The sequence below is a fragment of the Triticum urartu genome, chromosome 2 (genome assembly GCF_003073215.2).
Source record: "Triticum urartu cultivar G1812 chromosome 2, Tu2.1, whole genome shotgun sequence".
In the NCBI taxonomy this organism is placed as follows: domain Eukaryota; kingdom Viridiplantae; phylum Streptophyta; class Magnoliopsida; order Poales; family Poaceae; genus Triticum; species Triticum urartu.
This window is the reverse complement of record NC_053023.1, coordinates 153,075,942-153,082,639: the sequence shown is the minus strand read 5'-3', so window position 1 is coordinate 153,082,639 and position 6,698 is coordinate 153,075,942.

Here is a 6,698-nt window from a genome sequence, read left to right as displayed (position 1 = left end):
GAGTGCCCCAAAGTTTCTACCGGAGAATCACGACGAAAACGTGTGCCAACCCCTATGCATAGGTTCATGGGCGGAACCTGCAAGTTGATCACCAAAACATACATCAAGCGAATCACGTGGTATCCCATTGTTACCATAGATACGCACGGCAAGACATACATCAAGTGTTCTCAAATCTTTAAAGACTCAATCCGATAAGATAACTTCAAAGGGGAAACTCAATTCATTACAAGAGAGTAGAGGGGGAGGAGAAACATAAGATCCAACTATAATAGCAAAGCTCGCGATACATCAAGATCATGCCAAATCAAGAACACGAGAGAGAGAGATCAAACACATAGCTACTGGTACATACCCTCAACCCCGAGGGAAAACTACTCCCTCCTCGTCATGGAGAGCACCGGGATGATGAAGATGACCACCGGAGAGAGATTGCCCCCTCCGGCAGGGTGCCGGAATGGGTCTAGATTGGTTTTCGGTGGCTACGGAGGCTTCTGGCGGCGGAACTCCCGATCTATTGTGCTCTCTGGAAGTTTTAGGATACGTGGGTATATATGGGTGAAAGGAGTACGTCGGTGGACCGAAGGGGTGGCCACGAGGCAGGGGCGCGCCCCAGGAGGGTGGGCGCCCCTACCCTCGTGAGCTCCTCCTTCATCTTCTGACGTAGGGTCCAAGTCTATCCGGTAGGTTTCCTTCCAAAAATAACTTCTCCAGTTGATTTCGTTCCGTTTCGACTCTGTTTGATATTCCTTTTCTTCGAAACACTGAAATAGCCATAAAAAAGCAAATCTGGGATGGGCCTCTGGTTAATAGGTTAGTCCCAAAAATAATATAAAAGTGGAAAATAAAGCCCAATATTGCCCAAAACAGTAGATAATATAGCATGGAGCAATCAAAAATTATAGATACGTTGAAGACGTATCAGACCTCCTCAATGACGTAAGGGCCTTCCCATTTAGAAAGGAGTTTGCCTGCAAAAAATCTTAAACGAGAGTTGTATAGCAATACATAATTACCTACATTAAACACACGTTTTTGTATCCTTTTGTCATGCCATCTTCTAACTTTTTCTTTAAACAGTTTGGCATTCTCATAGGCCTGGGTTCTCCATTCATCAAGTGAGCTAATGTCAAAAAGCCTCTTCTCATCGGCAAGTTTGAAATCATAATTGAGCTCTTCAATGGCCCAATATGCCTTATGTTCTAGTTCAAGAGGTAAGTGGCATGCTTGACCATAAACCATTTTATATGGAGACATACCCATAGGATTTTTATATGTAGTTCTATAGGCCCATAATGCATCATCAAGTTTCTTTGACGAATTCTTTCTAGATCTATTGACAGTCTTTTGCAAAATTAATTTAAGCTCTCTATTACTTAATTCTACTTGACCACTAGACTGCGTGTGATACGGAGATGCAATTCTATGATTAACATCATAGTTATCAAGCATTTTATGGAAAGCACCATGAATAAAATGTGAACCACCATCAGTCATTAAGTATCTAGGGACTCCAAACCTCGGGAAAATAACTTCTTTAAGCATCTTAATAGAGGTGTTATGATCAGCACTACTAGTAGGAATAGCTTCTACCCACTTAGTAACGTAATCAACAACAACTAAAATATGTGTATACCCATTAGAGGAAGGAAACAGTCCCATATAATCAAAGCCCCAAACATCAAATGGTTCAATAACAAGTGAATAATTCATAGGCATTTCTTGACGTCTACTAATATTACCAATTCTTTGACATTCATCACAAGATAAGACAAACTTACGGGCATCTTTGAAGAGAGTAGGCCAATAAAAACCGGATTGCAATACCTTATGTGCAGTTCTATCTCCAGCATGGTGTCCTCCATAAGCCTCGGAATGACACTTGCATATGATCTGTTCCTATTAATGCTCAGGTACACAACGTCTAATAACACCATCTACTCCTTCTTTATAAAGGTGTGGGTCATCCCAAAAGTAATGTCTTAAATCATAGAAGAACTTTTTCTTTTGCTGGTATGAATTTAGCAACAATGTAATTAGCATATTCAGCATACCATGAAGCAGTACGAGAAGCATTTATGACAGCTAATTTTTCATCAGGAAAGCTATCATCAATAGGTAGTGGGTCATCAAGAACATTCTCTAACCTAGACAAGTTGTCTACAACGGAGTTCTCAGCTCCCTTTCTATCAATAATATACAAATCAAATTCTTGTAGCAAGAGAACCCATCTAATAAGTCTAGGTTTAGCATCTTTATTTTTCATAAGATATTTAATAGCACCATGATCAGTGTGAACAGTTACTTTAGAATCAACAATATAAGGTCTGAACTTATGACAAGCAAATACAACTGCTAAAAATTCTTTTTCAGTAGTAGCATAATTTCTTTGGGCACTGTCTAGAGTTTTACTAGCATATTGGATAACATTTAATTTCTTATCAACTCTTTGTCCTAGAACATCACCTATAGCATAATCACTAGCATCACACATAATTTCAAATGGTAAATTCCAATCAGGAGGCTGAAAATAGGTGCAGAAATCAAAGCTTTCTTAAGTATTTCAAATGCTTCTGTGCAATCATCGTCAAAGACAAAAGGAACATCTTTTTGTAAGAGATTAGTGAGAGGCCTAGAATTTTTTGAGAAGTCTTTAATGAACCTCCTATAAAAACCAGCATGACCAAGGAAACTTCTTATACCTTTGATGTCCTTAGGACACAACATCTTTTCAATAGCATCAACTTTAGCTTTATCAACTTGAATACCTCTTTCAGAAATTTTATGCCCCAAGACAATACCTTCATTAACCATAAAGTGGCACTTCTCCCAATTCAAGACAATATTAGTTTATTCACATCTCTCCAAAACTCGATCAAGGTTGCTTAAGCAATCATCAAAAGAAGTTCCATATACGGAGAAATCATCCATGAAAACCTCAACAATATTTTCACAAAAATCAGAGAATATAGCAGTCATACATCTTTGAAAGGTAGCAGGTGAATTGCATAAACCAAAAGGCATACGTCTATAAGCAAAGGTACCGAAAGGGAAAGTGAAAGTTGTCTTTTCTTGATCCTCTTTTGACACAGGTATTTGAGAGAAACCATAATAACCATCTAGAAAGCAAAAATGTGTATATTTGGATAATCTTTCTAGCATTTGATCAATAAAAGGTAAAGGGTAATGATCCTTTTTAGTAGCTTTATTTAATTTGCATAAATCAATTACCATTCTATAACCTGTAACATTTTTTTGTGGGATCAATTCATCTTTATCATTAGGAACAACAGTAATACATCCCTTCTTAGGGACACAATGGACAGGACTTACCCATTGACTATCAACAACGGGATAAATTATACCTGTCTCCAGAAGCTTTAGTATTTATTTTCTTACCACTTCTTTCATCTTAGAATTTAACCATCATTGGTGATCAACAACCGGTTTAGCGTCTTTCTCCACTTTTATTTTGTGCTGGCATAGAGTGGGACTAATGCCCTTAAGATCATCAAGAGTATATCCAATAGCAGCATGGTGCTTCTTCAGAGTTTTCAATAATTTCTTTTCTTCATGCTCTGAAAGGTTAGCACTAATAATAATAGGATATATCTCTTTCTCATCAAGATAAGCATATTTAAGAGTATCAGGCAAAGGTTTAAGCTCAAACACGGGTTCACCCTTGGGTGGAGGAGGATCCCCTAAAATTTCAACAGGCAAGTTGTGTTTCAAAATAGGTCCCTGTTTAAAGAATACTTCATCTATTTCCCTTCTTTCATTCATAAACATATCATTTTCATGGTCGAGCAAATATTGTTCTAAAGGATCATTAGGAGGCACGGCAATAGAAGCAAGACCAATAATTTCATCTTTACTAGGCAATTCTTTATCATGGGATTGTCTACGAAATTTAGCAAATTAAACTCATGAGACATATCCCCCAAACCAATAGTAACAACATCCTTTTTGCAATCTATCCTAGCATTAACAATATTCAAGAAGGGTCTACCAAATATAATGGGACAAAAGTTATCTTGTGGGGAACCAAGAACAAGAAAATCAGTAGGATATTTAACTTTCCCACACAAGACTTCAACATCTCTAACAATCCCAACTGGTGAAATAGTGTCTCTATTGGCAAGCTTAATTGTAACATCAATTTCCTCTATCTCAGCAGGTGCAATATCATGCATAATTTCTTTGTATAAGGAATGAGGTATTGCACTTGCACTAGCACCCATATATCACATAAGCCATGATAGCAATGATCTCCTATTTTAACAAAAATAACATGCATGCCTACAACAGGTCTATGTTTATTTTTAGTATCGAGTCTAGCAATTCTAGCAGCTTCATCACAGAAGTAAATAACATGCCCATCAATATTATCGGCCAAGAGATCTTTAACCATAGCAATACTAGGTTCAACTTTAATTTTCTAAGAGGGTGTAGGTGTTCTAGTATTACTCTTACGAACCACAGTTGAAGCTTTAGCATGATCCTTTATTCTAACAGGGAAATGTGGTTTCTCAATATAAGCAGTAGGAACAACAGGATCAACATTATAAGTGATAGTCTTTTCTTAAACTTTAATAGGTGCAACTACTTTTACTTCAATGGGAGGATTATATTTAAACCACTTCTCCTTAGGGAGATCAACATGAGTAGCAAAGGATTCACAGAAAGAAGCTACTATCTCAGAGTCAAGTCCATATTTAGTACTAAATTCACGAAAGGCATTGGTATCCATAAAAGATTTAACACAATCAAACTTTGGGGTTATACCTGACTCCTTACCTTTGTCGAGATCCCAATCTTCAGAGTTGCGTTTAATTATTTCCAATAAATCCCATTTGAATTCAATAGTCTTCATCATAAAAGAGCCAGTACAAGAAGTATCGAGCATGGAGCACTTATCGAGAGAAAGCCGAGCATAAATTTTTTGAATAATAATTTCTATTAAGAGATCATGGTTGGGGCATGAATATAAAATTGACTTAAGCCTCCCCCAAGCTTGAGTGATGCTTTCTCCTTCGTGAGGCCAAAAATTATATATATAATTACGATCACAATGAAGAAGATGCATAGGATAAAACTTCTGATGAAATTCCAATTTCAATCGGTTGTAGTTCCATGATCCCATATCATCACATAGCCTAAACCATGTCAATGCCTTTCCCTTCAAAGATAAAGGGAAGACCTTCTTCTTGATAACATCCTCGGGCATACCTGCTGAAGGAAATATGCCCTAGAGGCAATAATAAAGTTGTTAGTTATATTTCCTTATATCATGATAAATGTTTATTATTCATGCTAGAATTGTATTAACCGGAAACTTAGTACATGTGTGAATACATAGACAAACAGAGTGTCACTAGTTTGCCTCTACTTGACTAGCTCATTGAATCAACGATGGTTATGTTTCCTAACCATAGACATGAGTTGTCATTTGATTAACGGGATCACATCATTAGAGAATGATGTGATTGACTTGACCCATCCATTAGCTTAGCATGATGATCGTTTAGTTTGTTGCTATTGCTTTCTTCATGACTTATACATGTTCCTACGACTATGCGATTATGCAACTCCCGAATACCGGAGGAACACTTTGTGTGCTACCAAACGTCACAACGTAACTGGGTGATTATAAAGGTGCTCTACAGGAGTCTCCAATGGTACTTGTTGAGTTGGCATAGATCGGGATTAGGATTTGTCACTCTGATTGTCGGAAAGGTATCTCTGGGCCCTCTCGGTAATGCACATCACTATAAGCCTTGCAAGCAATGCAACTAATGAGTTAGTTGTGGTATAGTGCATTACGGAACGAGTAAAGAGACTTGCCGGTAACGAGATTGAACTAGGTATTGAGATACTGACGATCGAATCTCGGGCAAGTAACATACCGATGACAAAGGGAATAACATATGTTGTTATGCGGTTTGACCGATAAAGATCTTCGTAGAATATGTAGGAGCCAATATGAACATCCAAGTTCCGCTATTGGTTATTGACCGGACATGTATCTCGGTCATGTCTACATAGTTCTCGAACCCGTAGGGTCCGCACGCTTAACCTCGGTGACGATCGGTATTATGAGTTTGTGTGATTTGATGTACTGAAGGTAGTTTGGAGTCCCGGATGAGATCGGGGACATGACGAGGAGTCTCTAAATGGTCGAGACATAAATATCGATATATCGGACAACTATATTCGGACATCGGAAAGGTTCCGAGTGATTCGGGTATTTTTCGGAGTACCGGGGAGTTACGGGAATACATGGAAGAAGTATTGGGCCTCATGGGCCAAGTGGTGGAAGAGAGGAGGCAGGGCGCGCGGCCCCCATAGCCCAAACCGAATTGGACTATGGGGCCGCCCCCCTTTCCTCCTTTCCTCCCTCTCCTTCCTTCTCCCCTTCCCCCTTCCTTTCCTCCTCCTAGTAGGAGTAGGAAAGGGGAGTCCTACTCCTACTAGGAGGACTCCTCCTCCTCCCGGCACGCCCTACAGGGGCCGGCCGGCCTCCCCCTTGCTCCTTTATATACGGGGGCAGGGGGCACCCTAGAACACACAAGTTGATCATTGATCCCTTAGCCGTGTGTGGTGCCCCCCTCGACCATAATCCACCTCGATCATATCGTAGCGGTGCTTAGGTGAAGCCCTGCATCGGTAGCAACATCATTACCGTCATCACGCCATCG